General features: G+C 51.9%; 1 protein-coding gene across 3 annotated transcripts in view; it reads left to right on the top strand.

Annotated features, from left to right (window-relative positions):
- Window positions 1-20,951: 20,951 nt before the first annotated feature.
- Window positions 20,952-23,874, top strand: part of KIFC3 (kinesin family member C3) — a 35,881-nt gene continuing 32,958 nt past the window's right edge. The window contains exon 1 of one of the 3 annotated variants that reach the window (XM_025268735.3): window positions 20,952-21,119. The gene's annotated coding sequence lies outside the window, so the exon portion shown is untranslated. Of the gene's footprint in view, window positions 21,120-21,679; window positions 21,833-23,874 lie in introns of those variants that run through there. The other 2 variants (XM_025268736.3, XM_025268739.3) reach the window with 2 other exon arrangements.

The raw sequence follows: 23,874 nt of genomic DNA, 5'->3' as shown, positions 1-23,874 counted from the left end.
AAGGGAGAAGAAGGGGAGGGATAACAGGTCTTGAGTGCCTCCTCAGAGCCAGGCTCCAGGTGGCTCCAGGTGGCTCCTTGGCTCTGCTCCGGATTTGTGGAAACAGTCTTGCATGAAGCTCTGTCAGGGGAGTGGCCTGGGAGACAGTCAGTCAAGGCCCTTGGCTCTCTGGCTTCAGCTCTTTCTCTGTCCTCACTGTGGGCAGGGCCCTCGGTCTCAGGGCCAGCTGGACACCAGGATGGGCCCAAGGGGAGCTTCTGGCTTCTGAGGGCCCCAGACTCAGACCCTGAACTCATTGGTGCCAGACTCTGACCAGCCACAGGCTGCTCCCAGCTCTGTTTCCTTTTAGCTTTTCTCTAGTGGATTCCCTTTCTTTTCTTTTTCTTTGCTATTGTTGTTGGCTGCATATCCCAGCATGTGGGATCCTAGTTCCTCCACCAGGGATCAAACCTGCACCCTCTGCAGTGGAAGGACAGACCCTTAGCCACTGGACCACCAGGGCAGTCCCTCTTTAGTCCAGCGTGAATTCTGACTGAGAGATGACAAAGTCTGTACTCTCTCTGCATGGTGTTTTCCTGGAGAGACTGTTGTTAACCTGAGTGCTCATTGGCTACCGGCATAAAATATTAATACCTAAGTGAGTGTGCGAGCTCTGGAGCCTTCCAGGGGCAGGGTCTGGTTTCACATCCCGAGTCGAGACGACAGCTGCAGGCAGGGTCTGAGGGGCCTGGGGGCCCTGCGCCTGCCGGGAGGCGCAGCCCTGGCCCAGCGCAGCTGCTCCACAGCCAGGTTCCGGGGAGCCGAGGTCAAGAAGCACGACAGCCATGAGAGGTATGTGCCCTGGTGAACAAAGTGTGATAAGGAATCTGACTTCTGGAATCTGAACTGGAAATTTGCTGGCTGTTTCTGTGACTGTCAGTGCAACAAATTGGTTTCTTCCTATATCGTGATGAAATCTATATACATAGACACACACAGAAGTGATCGTCAGATGCAATTCTCTTACATATATTCTGTTCCCCTATGCAATGACTTCTTAATACGGTATCTGTGAGTCTCCCTTCAGAAATCTGAATTTCTGTAAATCATTGCATAGGTTTTTTTTTTTTTTTTTCTGGAGAGGAGGATTTTTTATTTTGCAGTAGATTCTCAAAGGAGTCAGTGGTCCCTACCCCAGAATTAAAAATGATAATGCTAACCATTCCACTTTTGGGGAATATCTACGACTATTTGTAAGTGACAGCAAAGATCCAGGGACTGAAACATTTCTGGAAGCATTGTTTGTGGTTGCAAAAGACTAAAAATAACTCAATTATCAGCCAACAGAGGTGGTTAATCATTTGGGTGTGTTCACCGTTTACACAACGGTTGGGGGCAAGTCTCTCTGTGATCTGGAGGGCTCTCTGGGAGGGTGAAGTAAGAAAAGCAAGGTGCCGGACAGAGTGTGCTGTGCGGACACTCGTGGGTGAGCCGGGCACTTCCGGTATGCAGGGACTATCTCTCAGAAGGATCCACCAGCCACTGGCCACAGTGATCGTCCCGGAGGAAGTGAATTCTGGGACAGAGTTCAGGCGTGAGAGGAAGGCTTGCTTTCATCCGAGTCTGTACTGTTTGAACTCGTCTGGTGTCAAAACAGTCCAACCAGAGAACAACGCCACAGGGCAATACGCCGACTTGACTTTCAAGAGGACCTGAGAGGAGAGGCCTGTGAATGGCAGAACTGGGGTTGAGCAAGGAGCGGCTAATTTGGGTGGGCAGCTGCTACTCTTCTAAATTAAGAAGGTGGCCAAGGTCAAAGGCTGACTCACAGCTGGCCCCACAGCGGCCAAGGGAGCTCAGTGGAGGGGCGCCCTCCTTGCAGGGGGTCTGAGAGCCTGCCGCATGCAGGCTGGTATCCTCGTGGTAATCATGATACCTAGGGCTTTCTTGACTGGGGCTCAAAGCACATGTGCAAACCCCATTTACTCTCCTCAGAGTCCTTCGAGGCTGGGGGGCTATAGCACAGACCCTCGACGTCTGTTGGGGAGGGATGGGAGGGAGGGAACTGGGCCGTGATTCAGGACGTCTGGCAGGGGTGCCTTTGCTCCACCTCACCCAGGAAGGGAGTCCTATCAGGAGGTCATGAGCAGCCTGGACTGCCCATGGGCCTGCCCCAGGCAGCTGCCAACCTGCTAGGCCAGCCAGGCTGTGTGAGCTGTAGGTCACATTCCTCAGCCATGAAGCACCTGGTTGACAAGGCCAGAGGCCTGGTGTCCATCCATCCTTCACACAGATTTCCAATCACAGTGAGAGCTGAGTAGGCCTCAGATGCCGGTTAACTATTTGCCTGAGGCAGAGTGAGCAATTGGTCAAGAGGTGTCAATGGGGTGGGACTGGCCTCACCAAGCTGCCTCATTCCACTCTTGGGGCCTCACAGCACAGAGCTTTGAAATCTTGTTCTCTGAGAACACCTCACTCGCCTGTAAATCTCTGGCCTGGCTCTTGTTCGGTGAGATGAGGTCTCCAGCCTGCACTCTGCCCACTCATGGCAAACCTGTCCCCCCACTGAAGAGACAACCCAGGGGGGGCCTCCACCAAGGCAGGGAAGCTCATTGGACCCACAGGGGCCCACAGTATTCCTCCATACAGTTCACCTGGAAGTGGGTGGCCCACTATGCAAGTTCACATAGGACTGAGGGATTTCCCAGGATGGGTGACTTTCCGCGCTAAAACCAGGACAGTCCCAGGCAAACCCGGATGGCTGATCACCTTCCCTGGAAGTCTGCCACCAGAGGGACATGCCAGGGCTCTCTGCATCCTTTCAAGGGCAGGGATTATGCATTCCTTTCTTTTTTTCCCTTCTATAATTACAGACTTTGGACTTTCCTGGTGGCTCCATGGTAAAGAAACCACCTGCTAGTGTAGGAGACGTGGGTTTGATCCCTGGGTCAGGAAGATCCCCTGGAGAAGGAAATGGCAACCCAGTCCAGTATTCTTGCCTGGGAAATCCCATGGACAAAGAAGTCTGGCGGGCTACAGTCCCAGGGGTTGCAAAGAGTCGGACAGGAGTTAGCCACTAAACAACAGCAACTTGCAACAATGCCGGGATCTTTTCTTTGTATTTCATGATGTTGATGTTTTTGAAGAGGACAGGCCAGGTGTTTTGTAGATTGCAGGGCCCTCCAGCAGTGCCTGGGGTGTAACTGGCTGCGTATAACTGCTACCATGTTGCCCACCATGTACCAAGATCGTCCCATGCAATATCTCATTCATCTCCTCGACCACCCTTGGAAAGACAAGTGATATAATTATGCTCATTGCGCACTCAAGAAAATAGACTCAGAGAGGTTAAAGCGCTTGCCTGAAGTGCTTCAGCCAGAGAGAGAGGTAGGCCTGGGATTTTAACTCGGGAGTCAAACCTCCTAACTGCTGGGCCATTGTGTCCCGGAGAGTTTTCTTGTTTTATTTGCAAGTGTTGTTTCTTTTAACTTCTGAAACTCTAACATCAGCAAATTGTCGTCAAGGTCACCAGCCATCCTCTACCCAGAGCTGCTCCCCATATACCGACTGAGATAAGGTGGCTGACCTGTGGACTTTCCCTTGTAAGAAAAGAGGCGGCAATTAACCATGAGAGCCTTGGGATTGTGAGCAGATGGGTGCAGAGGGTTATGGGGTGAAAGTTCACCTCTGAGTCTAAAAACCCTTGCCTTCTGATCTGAGTCCCTGTTCTTGGTTCTGATCTGAGTCCATGACATGAGTTCCTGTTCTGAGTTCTGATCTGAGTCCCTGTCCTGTGTTCTGATCTGAGTCCCTGTTATGGGTTGGAACAGGTTATGAACCAAGGAACCCTCTCTGGTCTGGTCTCTCTGCGGCTGGAGTTGAAGTGGCAAAGAGTCACCTGGCTCCACTTTCTGCCTTTCCCCCACCCAGTGCCGCAGCCTGAGGTAAAGCATCTTCTCGCAGGGCCTGGTCACCCTCCTCCAGGAAGTCTTCCAGGCTGAAGGCCCAGCAACCCAAGGTAGCCCCTACGTCCTTTACTCTGACCCCATCCCTGACTCTGCCGTCTCCAGAACAGCCTTCCTCACTCACTGCACATGGTAAATATTCAGTACCTATGAATGAATGAATGGATGTAGGATGCCTTGGGACCTACCTTTTGTTGTCACTCTGACAAATCACCCTTAAGTTCTCACTAGCCTTTCCATTGTGGCATGTGCCAGTTGGTTGGCATGAGTTCTGTCCGCATTGCTCTTAAGAAAACTACCTCTTTTCTGTGCATTTCTGCCCTTATTTGTGGCCAGGCTGGCTCCTGTGGCTTATACTTCTCTCTTTTCCCAGAATTTCCCCAGCAGCTTCTACTTGGGCCTTGCTCTTTCCCAGGATTTCCCCAGCAGCTTCCACCTGGGCCTTGCTCTTTCCCAGGATTTCCCCAGCAGCTTCCACCTGGGCCTTGCTCTTTCCCAGGATTTCCCCAGCAGCTTCCACCTGGGCCTTGCTCTTTCCCAGGATTTCCCCAGCAGCTTCCACTTGGGCCTTGCTCTTTCCCAGGATTTCCCCAGCAGCTTCCACCTGGGCCTTGCTCTTGGGCTGCTCTTCTCATCCCATCACAACTGCCGGCCCAGTCTGTTCCCAGGTCTTTCTCTGGGTGATCCATCTATGATACCACATTTCTAGTGAATTTATTCATTCAACAAATATCCACTGGGCACCTACTATGGGTGAAGCACTGTACTAGGTGCTGAGGTCAGCGGAGAACAAGAGAAAGTCCTTGGCTTCATGGGAGGAAGATTAAAGGGCAAACAATCAACAAACAGCAATTGCAGAATGTAGTATGTGCTAAGAAGGAAAGAAAACAGCAGGGTTACTTGGAGAATAATGGGGGGCTACTGTCTTTGGACTGGTGACCACGGAAAGCCACTCTGAACAGGGGACAGCTGAGCTAAGAATCTAAGGACGAGGAGCCAGCATGCAGAGTTCAGGGAACAGCATTCTAGGCAGAGGGAACAGCAAGTACTAAGGCTCAGTGTCATGCTTGGAAAACAAGAAGGAAGCCTGTGCAGCTAGAGCAGGACTGATCTGGGGGATGCCACGGGGTTAGGGTCATCAGCCACAATAAGGAGTTTGGATTCTGTTGTAAGCTTCACAGGAAGCCACTGGTGTTTTCGTTTTGTTTTTTTTTTTTTTTTTTTTTTATGTGGACCATTTTTAAAGTCTTTATTGACTTTGTTATAACATTGCCTCTGTTTTATGTTTTGGCTGTGAGGCACAGGAGATCTTAGTTCCCTGATCAGGGATTGAACCTGCACCCCCTGCATTGGAAGGTGAAGTCTTAACCACTGGACCACCAGAGAGGTCCCACCAATGGTGCTTTTAGAGTCAGAAGGTGATGTGGTCTCCTTTTCATGTTAAACCTCTCTGGCTATTGCAGTGGATCAGAGGGCGGTCCCGCAGGGTCCTACCCTCCTGCTTGTGCCTGTTTGCATCCCCTCACACCCTGCATGGCTCCATAGCACACTGGCTTGCTAGGCATTCTGGTCCTCAGGCCTGGCCTTCTTCCCTCAAAACCCCCTCTGGCCCACTCTGTCCCTTGCATGTTCTAAGGTGCTTCTATCACAGTGGTCATGCTTACAGGCTCCGGGCCTCCATGGATGTCCCTCCTTAGAGACCAAGACTGGGGTTCTGGACTCAAGCAGACCTGTGGCCCAGTCCTGGCATAGCCACTCACCAGCAGAGCATGTACTTCTTCTGAGCCTGTTTCCTCCTCTGGAAAATAGGGGTACCAATAGCACCTACTTCATGGATATGGCTTTCCAGATGGTGCTAGTGATAGAGAACATGCCTGCCAATGTAGGAGACATAAGAGAAGCGGCTTCAATCCCTGGATCGGGAAGATTCCCTGGAGGAGGGCATGGCAACCCACTCCAGTAATCTTGCCTGGAGAATTCCATGGATAGAGGAGTCTGGCGGGCTACAGTCCATAGGGTCGCACAGAGTTGGACACAGCTGAAGTGACTTAGCATGCACATACGCATGGGTACTTATGTGGCTTAGTGGAAAAAAGCTGGATGGTGCTCGGAGCCATGCCTGGCACTGGGCTGATGGGCCTGTGTCTGAGTCTTGCCCTTCTGGGCCAGGAGTGACTGGACAAACCGTGCCCGTTGGATCTTTTGCTGTGGCCCAAGCTCTGCGGCTCAAATATGAGCTGTGAGAGCCTCGTGGATTCTTGACCTGGTTTTTCTCTGCTTTGTAACCACTGAAACAGCTGGCCTTACTGCTGGCAGAGAACAGTCCTGGGCAACGGGCTGAAACCTGAGGAGGTGAATTTAAGCCACAGATTTAAAATACCTTCTATGAGCTTGGCAGGTGTAGCTGAAGTTGGTATTATCAGTAAACACAGCGCAGCCATTGATCACACCGTGGAGATAGCCTTGACTGACTTGACAAAGCCTTGAAATGTTCCTGTTAACTCCCCATTTGTAGTCTACATTGTGGACAGTGCTGGACCTGGGTTTGAGAGACTGCCACTTTTTGACCTTTGTGTTGCTATTTAGTCGTTAAGTCGTGTCTGACTGTTTGCGACCCCAAGGACTGTATCCCGCCAGGCTCCTCTGTCCATGGGATTTCCCAGGCAAGAATACTGGAGTGGGTTGCCATTTCCTTTGCTCTTTCCAGATCAGGGATGGAACCTGCATCTCCTACATGGGCAGGCGGATTCTTTACTGCTGAGCAACCAGGGAAACCTTGCTGCTGCTAAGTCGCTTCAGTCGTGTCCGACTCTGTGTGATCCCATAGACGGAAGCCCACCAGGCTCTCCCATCCCTGGGATTCTCCAAGCAAGAACACTGGAGTGGGTTGCCATTTCTTTCTCCAATGCGTGAAAGTGAAAAGTGAAAGGGAAGTCGCTCAGTCGTGTCCAACTCTTAGCGACCCCGTGGACTACAGCCTACCAGGCTCCTCCATCCATGGGATTTTCCAGGCAAGAGTACTGGAGTGGGGTGCCATTGCCTTCTCTGTGACCAGGTTAATTAATGGAGTCTCTGTTTCCTTTGTAAACTGAAAACAGGGTCCTTTGAGGTTGTGATGGCAGGAAGATGTAACAACGGCCAGGAAAAGCCTTGTGAACGTTGAACCACTGGGCCCCGGAGGAGGTGGTGATGAACATGATGCTTGGGACACCATAATGTGGGTTCTAGAATCAGTAAAACAGGGTTCTAGTCTCCCGGCTGTGTGACCTCAGGCAAGTTGCTTAACCTCCCTGAACCTCAGTCATGTTATCTGTAAGGTGGGGATAAGAGCAGTGCCAGGGTTATTGGGAGGATTATATGTGATACAGGAGGTAGAACAGTGTCTCCTACAGATTCATGTCCATTTGGCACCTGAGAGCATGACCTTGTTTGGAAATAGGGTCTTTGCAGAGATGGTCAAGTTAAGATGAGCTCATCCTGGATTAGAATGGGCCCTAATCCAATACAACTGATGTCCTTATAAGAGGAGGAAAGTTTGAATAGACACACAGAGAGGAAAGTATGATGTGGAGACAGAGATTGGAAGAATTCGCCTACAAACCAAGGAACACCAAGGACTGCCAGCAACCAGCAAAAGCTGGAAGAGGCAAAGGTTTCTTTCCTGGAGCCTGCAGAGGGAGTGTGGCTCTGCCGCACCTTGAATTCTGACCCCTAACCTCCAGAACTGGGCAACAATAAGCTTCTGTTGTTTAAGCCAGAGGTCCCCAACCCCCAGGTCACAGACTGGTACCCATTGCTCACATGGCCGCCTGAGTTCCCCACCCCGACCCTATCCCCTGTCCACAGAAAAGTTGTCTTCCACGAAACCAGTCCCAGATGCCCAAAAGGTTGGGGACCGCTAGTTTAAGCCGTCCAGTCTGTGATCATTTGTTACAGCAGCCACAGAAAACTAATAAGTTTGAAGATCCAGAAAAAGTGCCCAGTGTGATCCCTGGCATGGTGCAAGTGCTTTAGAAAAGTTAGCCACTGTTATCATGCCTGTGCGTGCTCAGTCACTTCCATCGTGCCTGACTCTTTATGACCCTATGCACTATAGGCTGCCAGGCTCCTCTGTCCATGAAATTTTCCAGGCAAGAGTACTGGAGTGGGTTACCATTTTCTTCTCCAGGGGATCTTTCTGACCCAGGGACTGAACCCACATCTGTGTCTCCTGCACTGCAGGCAGATTCTTTTACCACTGAGCCACCGGAGAAACCCACTATTCCTGGAATTATCTTTATTAATGATTCAAGGTAGGTTGTCATGGCTACAGACTTGTTTGGAGGAAAGCCCTGTAGCCTTCCCACCTCAGACCTTGCTAGGAGTCAGGTGGGGTGGGGTGGGGTGGCTGCCCCAGCTCTGGTCTCCGTGAGCCTTGCCTGGACAAGGTGGCTGCCCCTGGGGGCGATGACCAGCCCCCATGCATCTAGGGGGTCCTGTTGAAGTTTGCGGTGAATCTCCAGGGGCCCCTGTTGTGGGAAGGGTGGCAGCTGCCCCTGTGGCCTTGGCCTCCCAGGAGCCGCCTGGTGTGGCAACAGCCCAGGCCTGGTTTCTGGAGCCCGTCTTGGCAGACGCCTCGTCAACCTGTCTGGCAACAACATTCCTCCGACACTTGGGCAGCCGGCTGTCATTCCGCAGCTCGTTGTGGTTTTTTAACTTGTAGACGAAGAGCATCAGCTGCGATTCACTGGGCAGTTCTGAGCCCAGTGTTTCCCCCGTGGCGCTCAGATCCCTTGCCTTCTGCCTGGCTTCTGTTCAGCTCCTGGAGGCAGATCTTCCGAGGCCCTCCCTCGGCAGGCAGGCAGGGACGCGCGGGCCTCTGGAATCCTTCCGACACCCCAGGACAGACTGACTTCATCTCTTGCCTCCCTCAGGGGCCCTTTGCTGCTTTTGGGTTTGCGGTAAGCGGTGTCGATGTATGGGTTCCAGGTAAGAGTGAGCAGTGGAGAGAAGTAGCCACTGAATGCCTGGTTCTGGCACTTTCCTTGGATGGACCACCTGATCTTTTAGAGCTTTGGTTTTCACTTCTATAAATGGAGATATTGTGAGGGCTTGAGAAATAATCAGAAGTGGAGGTGCCCTCCCTCAAATGGGCCCCACAGTACATGACTGTGAGTAGCAGGTCGCATGGTGGGAGGGTTTAAACATGGTGTTTCCTGCTTCTTGTTGTTCAGTCACCCGGTCATGTCCAATTCCTTGTGACCCCATGGACTGCAGCACACCAGGCCTCCCTGTCCTTCACCATCTCCTGAAGTTTGTCCAAATTCATGTCCATTGCATCGATGATGCCATCCAATCTTCTCATCCTCTGACGCCCTCTTCTCCTTCTGCTTATGTCCACAAACTTACATTAGGGCCAAGGAGGCCTCAAGGGGAGAGGGGACAGGACTCCTGACTGCCCCAGCTAAAGGTCAAGCTGTAAAAGCCTGTCTATTGGACAGAGGGTAGCCCAGATGAGTCCACTGTATGAATGGATGCTGGGTCCCCTGGAGCAGAGCTTACCACAGGGCACAGACTTAATCGAGGCACCAAGGACTGCATGTGTGTCCAGGTGGAGCAGTGACCAGGAGAGGAGTCTGGTGTCTTGGAGGTGCTGGTGGTGAGTCAGAAGGACTCTGTGATACCACGAACCCAGGCATCTTTGCCATGGGATGAGCATTAGTTAGTGTTAGTCACTCAGTAGTGTCAGATTCTTTGCAACCCCATGGATTGTACACCACTAGGCTCCTTTGTCCATGGGATTCTCCAGGCAAGAGTACTGGAGTGGGTTGCCATTCCCTTTTCCAAGAGATCTTCCCGACCCAGGAATTGAACCTGGGTCTCCCACACTGTGGACAGATTCTTTACCATCTGAGCTGCATGTCTGAGCCTAATCAAGACAGTAGATATTTCTCCGTGAGTGGAGTGTTTCTCAGCTGTTTGCCCCTCACTTTCTCTGAGTCTATGTTTCCAGCATTGGGTGCAGCCTCCTGGGTGCTGTGGGGTCAGGGATCCGCGTTGGTCGTGGAGAGCATCCTGGTTGCACAGTTAGGCCAGATGCTGATGTGGTCCTTGGTCAGTCAGTGGGAGTGATGGGCAGAGACCTTGCAAGCAGCCCCTGAGGCTTTCAGGAAATGTGTGGAGTGGTGGAGAGGGCCCCTAGGAAACACTGCGGCATCTGGAGCTTGGCACATGGACACACAGGGTGCTCTGCACTTTTGGCTTTGAGCTTGGCAAAGTCAACTCTGAAGCTATTCTAGTTATGAATATGCACTAATTCTGCCCTCAGTCAATCACCTGGGACCCCCAGAGCCTCAGTCACCTTTTACCTAGGAGGCTTGTTTGCTGTGTGGGGATGGGCGGGGTCTTCCCAGGTGGCTCAGTGGTAGAGAATCCGCCTGCAATGCAAGACATGGCAGGTTTGATCCCTGGGTGGGAAAGATCCCCTGGAGAAGGAAATGACAATCCACTCCAGTATCCTTGCCTAGGAAATCCCATGGAGAGAGAAGCCTGGCAGGCTACAATCTATGGGGTCGCAAAGAGTCGGACACGACTTAGCAACTAAACAACAACAAAAAACCCCTGTTAACTGTGGGGCTCGGAGCACTGCAGGGCTGGTGTGGGCAGCGTCTTTCTATAGGTAAGGCTAGGCTGATGGGAGAATCCAAAGTGGGCCACCCAGTCCCCGGTCTCCCCTGTCAGCCAGCATCAGGCTCCAGAGATGGCATCATTTCAGCCAGGACAAGGCTAGACCTCAACATTCTGGAGCGTGTGCATGACCATGTTTCTGGAACTCTTTTCCTATCTAAGTCCCCTCCTATTTTTAACCACACTTGACTTTAACAAACAGGATTTGAGTATCTGCTACATGTTAAGCTTTGCGGCAGAAGAAAGAATAGCAATCGTGATAAAGGCAGTCGTCCTAACAAAAGTGATCATTTCTTTATCTGTAACAAGGGATACTAATAACATCCACCTCCTAGAGTGCTGAGAGGATTAAATGAGATCTTCCCCATAAGGTACTTAGCACATAGTGCCTGGCACATAGTAAGTGCACAGTAAATATTACCCATAAGAATAATAGCTATTATAATTAGGACAGCCATTTATGAGGGCATGGAGGCTCAGAGAGGTTGAGTTCCTTGCTTAAGATCACACAGCTTGGGAGCCTGAATGAGGGAGCTCCAGGGTAATGGGAGAGGGTGACTAGTTCTCCAGAAGCTCCAATTCAGTGTCCTGAGTGAGCTAAGGGAAGGGCAGATGGTCCTGGGGGCACTCTGACTAGGCAGTAGCAGGAGGGTCCCACGAGGAGGTGATATTTTTCCAGGGCCTCACTCGGTGAATGGGCTGTCATCATGGAAAGAACAGCGTGTGCGAATGCAGGGAGGCGCGGACACATAGTAAAGTCAGAACAGGAGAGCACCTTGGGTGGAACACTGGGAGAGAGGGCTGGGCAGCGAGGCTGCAGGCAGATGGCAAAGAGCCTTGAATGTATGCGGAGGACTGACACGGGGCGACAAGGACCCCACCAACTGTACCCTGGAGAGGCTGTATGGTACAATGCTTTAAGACCAGGCCTCTGGCACTTTCCTGGTGATCCAGTGGCGAGGACTCTGTGCTCCCAATGCAGGAGTCCCGGGTTCAGTCTCTGGTCAGGGAACTAAATCCCAAACACCACAACTATGGAGCCCGCATGCCACAGTGAAGATCGAAGCGCCCACGTGCCACCACAAGACCTAATACAGCCAAATAAATAAACAAATAAATAAGGGACTCCCCTGGTGGTCCAGTGGTTAAGAATCCACCTGCCAATGCAGGGGGCACGGGTTTGATCCCTGATCTGAGAAGATCCCACATGCCTGTATGCCACAACTCCTGAGCCCACGTGCTGCAACGGAGACCCAGTGCAGCCATAAGAAACCAACCAAACAAACAAAAAAACCTGGGCCCTGGAGCCAGTCTGCCTGGGGTCACCTCCACAGAACAGGGCCAATAGCAGCACATGTACTCCAGGGCTGGAGGAATAAGCCAGGATCCCCTAGCCTCGGGGTATGTCCCCTCAGCCTTTGTCAGCCTGGCTGCCAGGCACGTGGGTTTGACCCCAGTGCTGAGACGCTCAGAGGCAGTTACAATCTCCAGGATAGAGCTTCCTTTGTTCCCTTATGGCCAGACTGTCCACGGCCAGTTGCCCAAAGAGGTGGGTGCAAGAGGATGTGCCTATGTGGACGGGGGTTTGTCTGGGGGAAGGTGCTTTCTGGGTCGTCTGGCCTTGGAAATCTAGACAGGAAAGCTGTGCCTCTAAGACCCTCTGGGAATCTCCTCTTGCAGCAGTTAAGTTGCCCGAACAGCAGAAGTAGAATGAATTCCTGATTCCTATTGGCCAATTTTGCCTTCATTTTGGGTTGCCCTGAACCTGCACACCTGGCTTGGAGTCAAGTCTGGGTCGATGTTGCCTCTGGAGTAGCTGCATCTGTCTGGGACCCCACTAGTGCCAGACTGTACCAGTTTGAGGGGCCCTCAGCGGCAGAAGGTACTTTCTATGCTCACTTTCTGGGATGCTGTGATGTTTTTAGGCCACCAAGAGAGACCCTGGCCAGCCCAGGCTCTCTGTTTCCTGGGCCTTCCCATCAGAGCCACACTTCTGATGCTCAGGGTCTCCTCCTAGCCACGTGCCCTGACTTGGCCTCCATCTGTCTTCTTCCCCATCCCTTCAGGCCTGCACCTGCTGTTTGATTCATGGCTCCTTCTGCTTCCAAGGAGGTCAGAGGCTCCCATCACTACTGGTTGGAATCTGGAACCATCACCTGCCACTTGGGTGTCTTGGTACATACATTTCCCAGGCTCGGGGTGCTTGCAGGAGGGGGTGACTGGGAGGGGCTGGATGTGAGGCCTCCAGCAGGCAAATCTCAGAGGGAGCTCTGGTCCAACCTCTGTGTGGTCTCCCTCCCTCCCTTCCTACCTTCTTTTCTTCTTTCCTTTCTCTCTTAAACAGCTTTATTGAAATGTAATTAACATAGCATAAAATTTACTCATTTAAAGTGTACAATTCAGTGGTTTTCAGTATACTTGCGGAACTATGCAACCATTCCCCATAACCTAATTTGAGAACATTTCATCACCCCTTCAAAGAAGCCCATTAGCTGCACTCCCCATTTCCCCCTCCCTTCCCAGCCCCTGGCAATCACTCCTCTCCTTTCTTCTCCTGGCGTTCATTTGTCAAGCAACTGTCAACAGTGAGGCCAGAGCCCCAGGTTCGCAGCTGGAATTACCCCTCCCTCAGACCAGGACTTCAGGCAGCAGAACCTCAGAATCCCACAGTCATCCTTTCCAACTTGCCTATTCACTCCCTTGTGGTTTTAGTTCACCCACTCATCCTCCTCATTTATCCAGGGAGGTGACAGGAGACCCAGAGAAGGGAAGAAACCTGCCCAAAGTCATGCAGTGGTTGGGAACACAAACTCCTGGCCTGGAGTACCCCGCTTTCTCAGCTCTCCAAGCTGCCTTCCCCCAGCTGCCCCCTACACATTCCTGGGCCCAGTCACTCTTATAACATTGTACTCCAGTTTCTCCATCTTGTAAAATGAGAATTATAACACCTACCTCACATATCATTGTGAGGATTAAATGAAACCTAAAGCAATCCTGTATGTAGAGTTTAGCCCAGTGCTTGGCACATGGCAATCCCTGGGTAGAAGCAAGTTAAATCACATCGATTTAGCTTGGAATGCCAGGCCCTGGCATTCCAGGCCCTGCACACTCTGGTTGTTTGGGATGGGTGGCAGTCCTCCCCCACCCCGTGAAGATGACGATGGGAGCCACTGAAACTGCCCGGGTCCTAGTCACTGCTTCCCTGTCACCCGGGAGCTGGTGATGTCGGCAGGGCTGGCGGAAGGTTGAGACTTGTCGTGATGACTAACAGCCCAGAGCTGTGGGAGTCTGGTTAATCAGCAGCGTCAAAACTTCCCGTGGCTGTTTGCAAACAAGGGCCACCCCCAGAGGAGGAGGACCAGAGGCAGGGGAGAGGCCATGGGGCTGCTGAAGAAGCTGGGTGAGCCATGCTGGCAGCGCCAAGAGGCTGTCAGGTGGTCAGGAGCCGGGGCTGTGGTTGTCCGGAAAACATAGCTTCCCTCACCCGGCTGCTGCCTCTGCGTACCCACTCCTGCCCCCCGAGAAATGAAAAGTGATTGCAGATACCAGGGTCTCTTGAAGGATTTACTTTCCAGGAGTGACTGATAAGTGCTTCCCAATGGCGCAGTGGTAAAGAATCTGTCTGCCAATGCAGGAGATGCAGGAGACATGGGTTGGATCCCTGGGTTGGGAAGATCCCCTGAAGTAGGAAATGACAACCCATTCTAGTATTCTTGCCTGGGAAATCCCATGGACAGGGGAGCCTGGAGGGCTACAGTCCATGGGGTCGCACATGAGTTGGACATGACTGAGCACATGAGTGGCTCTCGAGAGAACACAGGATGAGGTTGCAGGCTGGGGTCAGAGCAGAGACAATCTTAGTAATGCTGATGGCCACCTGAGCAGTCTGCCAAGGTTGTGGGATGTTCCAGAACCCACCTGGGAAGGTGTCTGGGGGCTTGAGGAGCAGACAGGAAGGGGGTGCGCTGACTCAGCTCTCTCAGCCGGGCCTAGGCCAGCCCAGCAAACAGAAACCCAGCAAAGGAACCAGACACTCCCCTCCCTGACAGCCATCGCTCAGGCGTCTAATGTGCCTCATGCCTCACGGGGGAACCAGCCCAGGCGAGAATTCCAGATCCAAGAGAAAAACTGTAAATTAGTACAAAAAGTAGCTCTTGTCTAAAATGCTGCCAGAGACAGCGTAAAGTGTAAATTTGGTACAGCCCATCTGATGGCAATCTGGCAACATGTTTAGAAAGTGTAAAAAAAAAAAATGATCAGACTCTTTATTCAGATTTTATGAAGTTAACAACCCCACTCCCCCTCTCCTGTCTCCTACCCTGTCCCCAGGGCATGAACAGGCTGTGTGTAGGGAGATGTCACAGCAATGCTGTTTATAAATGTGTAAAAATGGGAGCTACTCACATATCTGATCCCATGGAATGGCCAGTTCAGTGGTGGCAGAGCCGTTCAGAGGTATAGTATGCAGCCATTTAAAATGTTTATTCTTTTCAGTCATTTTTTACAGGGTGCTAGGTGTACCCCACACCGTGCAAGCCCAAGGTCGAATGGGGCCTGGGCCTCATCCTTAGTCTTGGTCCTGCAGTTCAGAAAAGGGGAGACCTTAGTAGGAAAAAGTCACTTGGAAAATCCCTTGTTCTATGATGTAACGTGAGAAAAAGGCAGAGTAGAAAATTGTCTCCAGGGTCTGCCTCCCACTATAACCACAGCTGGTGTACCAGATGCCGGGCTCTGGGTGTAACGTGTTTGCTCTTATTTACTTCTCACACCAGCCCAATGAGTTAGTTACCTTGTCACAGGAGGAAACTGAGGCACAGAGGAAGTGACGGAGCCAGAGTTCAGACCCCCAACCACCTGACCCTCAAACCTAGTTTTAACCATTGCTCTCTACTGTCTCCCTTTACTACAGAAATAATGTCTTTTGAAAGTTAACAGTGTTCTGAGCTTCCCTGGTGGCTCAGACAGTAAAGAATCTGCCTGCAATGTAGGAGACCCGGGTTTGACTCCTGGATCCAGAAGATCCCCTGTAGAAGGGAATGGCTACCCACTCCAGTATTCTTGCCTGGATACAAGAGCCTGGAGGGCTATGGTCCACAGGGTCATATAGAGTCAGACATGACTGAGCGTCTAACACTGTCACACTTTCACTAGAGAGAAAATCTGGGCCAATGACAATAAGTGAAGAGTGGCGGGGTTTGGGGGCACGGGTGATTTGTCCTCTCTTGATTTCTACTACATTTGTGCAGGAAAAAATAAAAATTGAAGTTAAAAAACAAACCCTGACCCCAGCAATCTAGAATTTGCAGCAGATGGGGAAAAATGAATGGGGAAGTTGAAAAAAAGCAGGGATGATGTGAATAATGCATGTCTTGGCTTAGAACAAGGAGAGAGAGAACGATTTAGGAGCAAGAAGAGAGCCAGGGAGGGAGCTTTTTGGGAAAGGAAGTCCAGGGCTTCTGGATGATCCCAGGAAAGGGCTGACTCAGAGGGAAGCCGTGGAGGCAGGGCTCATCTCCCTCGGTCACCCTTCCTCCATCTCTTTATTACCTGGTATACTTAAGTACATATCTCCTTAGTGTCTGCATTCCTCTCATTTTTTAGACTACAGGAAATGATAAGGGGAAAAAACTCTCTGTTTCCTTTCTGCCCTGGAATGCTAGGAGAGGGGTATCTGCCAAATTCTTCCTCAGATCATCAAGAAGCTTCAGGTTCCCCTCACCTAGGAGCTGGGAAGCACTGCTGAGCCCAACTTCCCTGGCAAATGCAGCAGGTCAGTCACTGTCTAAATATTTTAGAGCAAGAGTGGTCTGGGGGGAAGATTGCCTTGACTCCCAGCAGAGACCTTTGGAAGTGGGAGCAAGCTTTTCCTCGTTAATACAGCTTTTAGAAGGAGGGAGGGCCCAGAGGGGAGGGGAGAGGGGAGAGGCGGGGACCATTTGTTCAAATACCTGATGGGCACTGAGTGCTAAGCTGAGCCTGTAACAGAGGAGAGTCAGGATTAACAGTCCAGCCCCGGGGTCATCTAAGAGCCCACACCTTCACGTCCACTGAGAAGCGTGACTTCCTCAGAGCTGGGAGGTGTGAATCAAAGGCCAGCACCCCCCTACCCCTGCAAAGGGCCAGCCCCCAAGTATGCTCAAAGATCAAAGGCTTGAGTCCTGCTGCTGGTGAAGAGTCAAACTCGTGCTTGCAGGGCTGGGTGCAGAGCCCTGCCTGTGCCCTCCTGGGATCGTCCAAGCTCTTTCTGCACTGTCCATGACGGGATGTATCAAGTCTACTGGAAAGGCTTCAAAACAGCAGCTAATTGAGTCAGAATTACTTACTGTGTGACTCAGCTCCGGGAGGTACCCTCTGACTTCAAGAAGCTGTTTGTTACAGGAACATGTACTGATCACACTTTTCACAGGGGCAGGGGGCTCCTAACTGACCACATTGGAATGATTCCCTAAGAATCCTTTCACTTACTTCTTTTTTTATTTAAATTTTTTCTTCTGTATTGGGGTGTAGCCAATTAACAAGTAGTGTTGTGACGGTTTCAGGTGAACAGCAAAGGGACCCAGCCATACATATACATGTATCCATTCTCCCCCAAACCCCTCTCCCATCCAGGCTGCCACATAACATTGAGCAGAGCTCCCTGTGCTGTACAGTAAGTCCTTGATTGTGTTGTACGATCACCAAGTCATGTTTGACTCTTCAAGACCCCATGGACTGCAGCATGCCAGGCTTCCCTGTCCCTCACCACCTCCTGGAGTCTGCTCAAACTGATGTCCATTGAATCGGTGATGCCATCCAACCATCTCATCCTCTATCATCCTTTTCTCCTTCTGCCTTCAATCTTTCGATCACTCTTGTTGGTTATCCATTTTTAATATAGCAGTGTACGTCTCATTAAGTCTTTTATGTTATTTACATGGGAAGAAAGTCTGTTCATACATGTTTAGCGCAGCCTGTTCTTTCCCTCTGTGATCCCTGTGTGATCTCGTTCTTTATTTACCTGATGTGATGCCAGGCACCTATTGCCTGTTGGAGCAGAGTCTGTAGCAGAGGCCTTCCCTGTAATCCAGTTAGGAATGAGTCCTGAGCTCAAGGAGATAATGGTGTAGACAGGAGAGACCTTTACAATCCAGCATGGGGGTTGCTGCAGGGGAGTGAGCAGTCAGGAGACTGTAGTGCCTGGTAGGGTCAAAGAAGGTGAGCTCTAAGCTTGAAGGAGAAACAGGAGCTGCCCAGGTGAAGGTGGGTGGAGGCTGGTAGGAATGAGGTGAGAAGGGGGGCCTCTAGAGAACAGCATTACAAAGGCCTGAAGGTGACTGAGTCTCAACTTCAGTCGTTAGAACTGGAAAATCATGTAAATCTTAGGTGTGCTTAACTCTGATTGCTACAAGAATCAGATCAAACAGAACTGGCTTATTATCACCCCCTTTTTGCTGCCCTCTATGCAGAAGAACCCCTTGAGCCCTTGACTACCTCTCAGATGGGTGCTTGAAGTTAAGGGCTTTCAGACTCTTTGAACAACAATGGTGTTGCCCCCTTTCCTGGAGGATGGGTCAATGTGGATACGAGCCTGCAGCGTTCCATTGTTCAGGCACTCAGTCGTGTCCAACTCTTTGTGACCCCATGGACTCAGTATGCCAGGCTTCCTGTCCTTCACCGTCTCCTGGAGTTTGCTCAAACTCACGTCCCATTGAGTTGGTGATGCCATCCAACCATTTCATCCTCTGCTGCCCCCTTCTCCTTTTGCCTTCAATCATTCCCAGCATCAGGGTCTTTTCCAAAGAGTCAGCTCTTCGCATCAGGTGGCCAAAGTATTGGAGCTTCAGCTTCTGGCCACTGCATTCTTGTGGCCCTCCCAGGGGCATCTATGCCTCTGCCAGGGGGCAGGTAGGCTGAACCCAAGAGTCCTCACTCGTGGGCTCAGGACCTCAGCATCGGAGTGGCCAAGTTTCACTTTCCGTGTGGCTGGGGAGAATTGGCAGCCTCCATATCAAACCATCAGTGAAGTTTCTGGGATAGAAATATACCCCGAAGTCACTGATATGTAGTTTCTGACATTGTGCAACCTTAAACTAAATTCCAGCAATCATAAAGCAATTTGGTTTTGCATTTCAAGTCAGAGTTTTACTGGAATTTGGCAAATGCTTCCTCAACCATCTCAATTTTCTTTTTCCTTCACTGGTGCTTTGAACTTAGTAAACTCCAGCACCTATATACATATAGTTATACTGTATGTTTGTGTATATGTATATATACGCAGGCTTTCCTGGTGGTTCAGTGGTAAAGAATCCACCTGCCAATGCAGGAGACATGGGTTCAATCCCTGGGTCAGGAAGATCTCCTGGAGAAGGAAATGGCAACCCACTCCAGTATTCTTGCCTGGAGAATCCCATGGACAGAGAACCCTGGAAGGCTGCAGTCCGTGGGGTTGCAAAGAGTGAAACACAGCTTGGCGACCGAACAACAACAACATGTATACACACGCGCACACACAAACACACACACACACACACACACACACACAGACCTATTGGGTTCATATCTCAGCAGTAGCATACACCGGGTTTGTCAATGAACTTTAGGAGGCTCAGTTTCCCCTCCTGAAAATGGGGGCTATGATGGTACCCACCTCATAGGTGCTTGGGGTTAAATGAGATCTTGTTTTTAAAGAGCTCAGCGCAGTGCCTGGCACAGTGATAACTGTGATAAATGGTAGCTATTATGTGCATAGAGGAAAAAAAACTGTACTAAAATGTTGGCAGCACTTATCTCTAGTGGGTGGGATTATGGTTACAATGAACATCTATTACTTTTGTAATCAGAGGAAATGAACAATAAATGTTATTATTAATTTAAAAATCTGGCTTTGGCTTTGTTGAAAGGAACCTGCAGTTAATGTCAACGTGCCGGCTGTAAGTAAGACAAGGCCTCTGGTTCTGTATCAGGACTTGGAAAGACAGATACTCCCACCCGATCCCTCTCCCCAGTCAAACATTAGGGTCTATAATGAAAGGAGATACTTGGTCAAGGATCTAGAGAAAATTTGTCCTCATCTGACCTTGCAGTCCCCCTGACCACTGCTGTCTGCGGGGCAGTCAAAGAGAAAGTGCCTCTCAAATTATGACCGGCTGTCCTATTGGGAGGGTTTTCTGGGGTTCTTAGTTAGAAATCCAATTCTATAGGAAACCATTCCACAAGAGCAACTCGGGACTTCCCTTGGGGTCCAGTGGTTAAGACTCTGCACTGCCAATGCAGGGGACGCTGGTTTGATCCTGGGTCTGGAAACTAGAATCCCCCATGCCTTGTGGCTTGGACAAAAATATAAAAACAAAAACCAGAAGAGTGACAGGCACCCTTTATTGGGCTTGCACTGGGACATCTCAGTGAGAAGATAAAACACATGAACCCATTTTCAGTAGGAGGTTGGGAGTGTCCTGGTCTAGCATCCAGGACCATCTGAGGCCCAGAACCTTGGCTCTGCCTCTGGTTAAGATTCTTGACCGCCAGCCCAGCGCCTACTCAGCAACACGAGACAGAACCCACCTGGAGCTGCACGTCCCCCTCCAGTCAGTTCATCCTCCCCTCCTGTTAAACAGGAAGAGGCAGAGAGCACCCACCCTCCTGGGATTATCTGCAGGAACCATCAGCCTGCACTGGGCTGGCTCCTGAATTTCTTTGCTCTCTCCTCCTTCCGCACCCTGGAGGGGGAATATTGGTGCTGACTCTGGAATAAAATGCCTCCTCTGTTTGGGAGACAAAGAACAGAGTGGCTCCTCCGGGTCAGCTGGCTCTCCTTGGCTGGCAGGCTCCCTGCCTCCCCCAGGCTGCTTCTGGGACATCCTCTGAGGAAGGCCATCTGGGTCTACACCAGGAGCTGCTGTCTGCTCCGAGCCGGCATTCTGAATGTGTTTTCACTGGAGATTAAAGGAATATTTTACCTTAAAAAATCCCAAACAGCTTCCCTGCTCTGCAAGACATCTATCTCTTGAGGTGGGGTATGAGAGGGGAACAGGGCCAGGGAGGAGCAGGGGGCAGCAGGTGGTGCCCTGGCTAGGGAGGCAACCTGGCCTGTGTACTCCTACTAGAGCTAGTGAGAATGTATGTGTGAAAACGAGTGTGCTGATGTGTGACAGTGCATGCATGTGTACGTGTGCTCACTAAAGTGTATGTTGTTTAGTTGATAAGTCAAGTCCGACTCTTTCGCAACGCCATGGAGTGTAACCCGCCAGGTTCCTCTGTCCATGGGGTTTCCCAGGCAAGAATACTGGAGTGGGTTGCCATTTCCTCCTCCAGGGGCTCTTCCTGGACCTGGGATCAAACCCAAGTTTCTTGCATTGGCAGGTGGATTCTTCACCAGCTGAGCCACCTGGGAAGCCCATGAAAGTCTGTACTGGGGTTAGCAACATAGGAATGTTGCTCTGTGGAATGTGAGGAAGAATTCAAGAGTATGTGAAGAAGCATGTACAGCATTTGTGGGAAAACAAGGGGGAAAGTCTGAACTCCATACGGAATGTGAGTGCACATTGGAAGTGTGTGAGAATGTGCAAGTGTGCACACATACTAGCTAGAGTGTGTGTGCTAGAAAGTTTAAAAAAAGTGTACTACAGTTTGTGAGAAACTGTGAAAGGTGGTGAAGGAGCACTTGTGAGAATTGTGTGTTAGTAGTAACTAGGGTGTGCAAAAGTGTTGTACTAGGGTTTGAGAAGGTGTGGATTAGAATGTCAGTTTAAGTGCAAAAGCATGCACGTAGGAACGAACGTTGGGATGTGTGTGAGAACTGTGAATGTGTTCATGTGGACTCACTAGAGCGTGTGCGCAAACCTGTGAGAGCCGCCTGTATTGTATGTGAGCACGTAGGACGGCTCGTGTGCGTCTGGGGTGAGCGCGCACGTGTGCACGGGCTTGTGCGGAGCGCCGGGAGACCCAGAAGAAAGGTCTGAGTGGAGCGGGCGGCCCCGCGTGAGAGTGTGAGTCTCTGTGTGTGTGCACGCGGGAGCGCGCGCGCGTGCCGCCGCCCCCCGCCGGGGTCTGAGCCGGTTGCCATGGGAACGCGCCGCGGCCCGAGTTAATCATTTCCTGTGGAAAGTGTGCGGGAGGGGCCGGAGCGGGGCGGGAGCGGGGCGGGCCAAGGAGGCGGTGGCGTGGAGCTGCCTCCCGCCGGCGGGCCGGGCCGGGCCGAGCCCCGGGCGCTGCGGCGACGCCGGGATCCTGCCTCCGCCAGGCCGGTGAGTCCGGGGCTCGGGCGGGAAGAGGGAGGGCTGGGCGCTCGGGTTCCGCCCAGCCCGTCGTTCGGGGTGTCGCGTCCGGGATCCCCCTGCCCAATCCCGAGGTGGGGCGCGGGGAGGGCCGGGCCCGGGAGACCCAGACCTGCGCTATCCCGCCCCAACCCCCGCCCCCAGCGCTGTCCAGCCGGAGCCGATCAGAGCATGGGGGCGACACGTCCCCTGGAATGCGAGCAGCCTCGGGACCCCCTTTCCGATTTCAATGGCCCGGGAAAGCCGGAGATTGCCCGGGAACCGCGTGCCGGTCAGCGCCGCCCCCTCCCCGGGCCGAGGTCCCCGGGTCCGCAAGGCTCCCTTGAACGCTGCAGTTTCGAGCCCTCCCACCGCGTAGGTCCCTTGGGCAGTTGACTTTCCCCTTCGCAGGGCCGGGATGGGGTGGGCTAGCCGCAGGTTAGGAAGGAGGGCCTGGGCCGGCGTCCCCCTGGGCAGTGGAGAAATTGAGCCTTTGACAGCTGCAGCCTGGTGGGGAGGGGTTCCCAGCTGGGAGGGCCAGCCCAAGCCACCTCTGTCAGCACCCTGTTATGAGTTCGAGCGGAACTCTGGCGCAGTGAAGGGCCTGGTCCTGGCAGATTTTAAAGAGGAAGCTGTATTTAAATTCTCAAGTACCATTTGTCACCAGCTCCCCCGCCCCCCCCCCCCCCCACACACACATTTGTCTCCAGGTTGGGGGTCCTGGCCACACCTGGCCTTTCGCCTTCTCTGGCTTTCTGTCCGCCTGAGGCTGAGTGAGCAACTCTGCTGGCCCAGGCTGTTCCCCATGCCCTTGATAAAAGTAGCCCTCTCCTTGGCCAGAGAGTCATTTGCGAGGAATGCAGTCTGAGAATGGGGCCCTGTATTTGCTGTGACTGGACTTGAGGGATGTGGGGGTAATGAGTTCTGCTTTCCTTCTGGGCACCAAGGAACAGAGGCTTTGAAATCTGGGTTGACCTGCGAAACCCAGGATGTGTGACTGTGTGCAGGGGAGGTCCAGCCCCTGTCCACCCTCCCAGACCTTCTGCCCCCTCTCCCAGGAAGACGGAGACTATGTTTCCTGGGCAGTGGTCTCTGGGCAGTTGTCAAGTCTGTCCCCCAATCATTGCAGCAACCCTGGTCTGGGGGAAGGGGGCTGCACCTCTGCCACCCTGGCCTAAACAAGGAGAGGTCGATGGGGCTCTACTGCAGCCCGCCCCTGCGATCACCCACCGCTGGACATAGGTCACTGAAACATTACATTTGCGGGGGGGAGGGTTCTTTGTATATGTCAGTATTGTTCTTTATGTGTATGTGTATTGTCCAAACTTTACACCAACCCTATTAAGGTAGAGTTCTCCCATTTCAAAGATGGAGATACTGAGGCTTAGAGACAAAGTCATTCTCCCAGGGTTGCACATCTACTAAGTGGCGCAGCCGGGCTCTGAACTAGCTTTTGGTCGTAACCACGCTGTGCCCCCATCACCCCGTCCTATGACCTAGGTCTTTGAGTCTCCAGTCTTGGGCTGTTTGAAAGTCCTTGATGCTTTTGACTCTCACATCCCACAGACTGCTAAATTCAGCTACTTTTTCCTCTTCAGGATCTTGCACACACCCTTCCTCTTTCTTCCTGATATCTTCCGGCCTCCTAACTTCCCTTCCTGAAAGCCAAGAAATAATGTGTCCTTCTGTCCCTGCCGCTCAGGCTTAGCTGATCTCCTTAAAAGTCCTCTCGGGGCTTCCCTGATGGCTCAGCGCATATAGAATCTGCCTGCAATGCAGGAGACACAGGAGACGCAGGTTCGATCCCTGAGTTGGGATGAGCCCTGGGTAGGGATGATCCCCTGGAGAAGGAAATGGTAACCCACTCCAGTATTCTTCCTTGGAGAATTCCCATGGACAGAGGAGCCTGGTGGGCTACAGTCCAAAGGGTCACAAAGAGTCCAACACAACTAAGCCCAGAGGCATGTGAAAGTCTCCCTCAACCTCGAAATCGACCTTCAGTGCCCTTTGCCATCTCACCTTCCAGCAGCTCA

This window comes from Bubalus bubalis, chromosome 18 (genome assembly GCF_019923935.1).
Source record: "Bubalus bubalis isolate 160015118507 breed Murrah chromosome 18, NDDB_SH_1, whole genome shotgun sequence".
Classification (NCBI taxonomy): Eukaryota; Metazoa; Chordata; class Mammalia; order Artiodactyla; family Bovidae; genus Bubalus; species Bubalus bubalis.
Note: the sequence above shows the minus strand (reverse complement) of the source record. Positions and strands in the feature narration are given on the sequence as shown.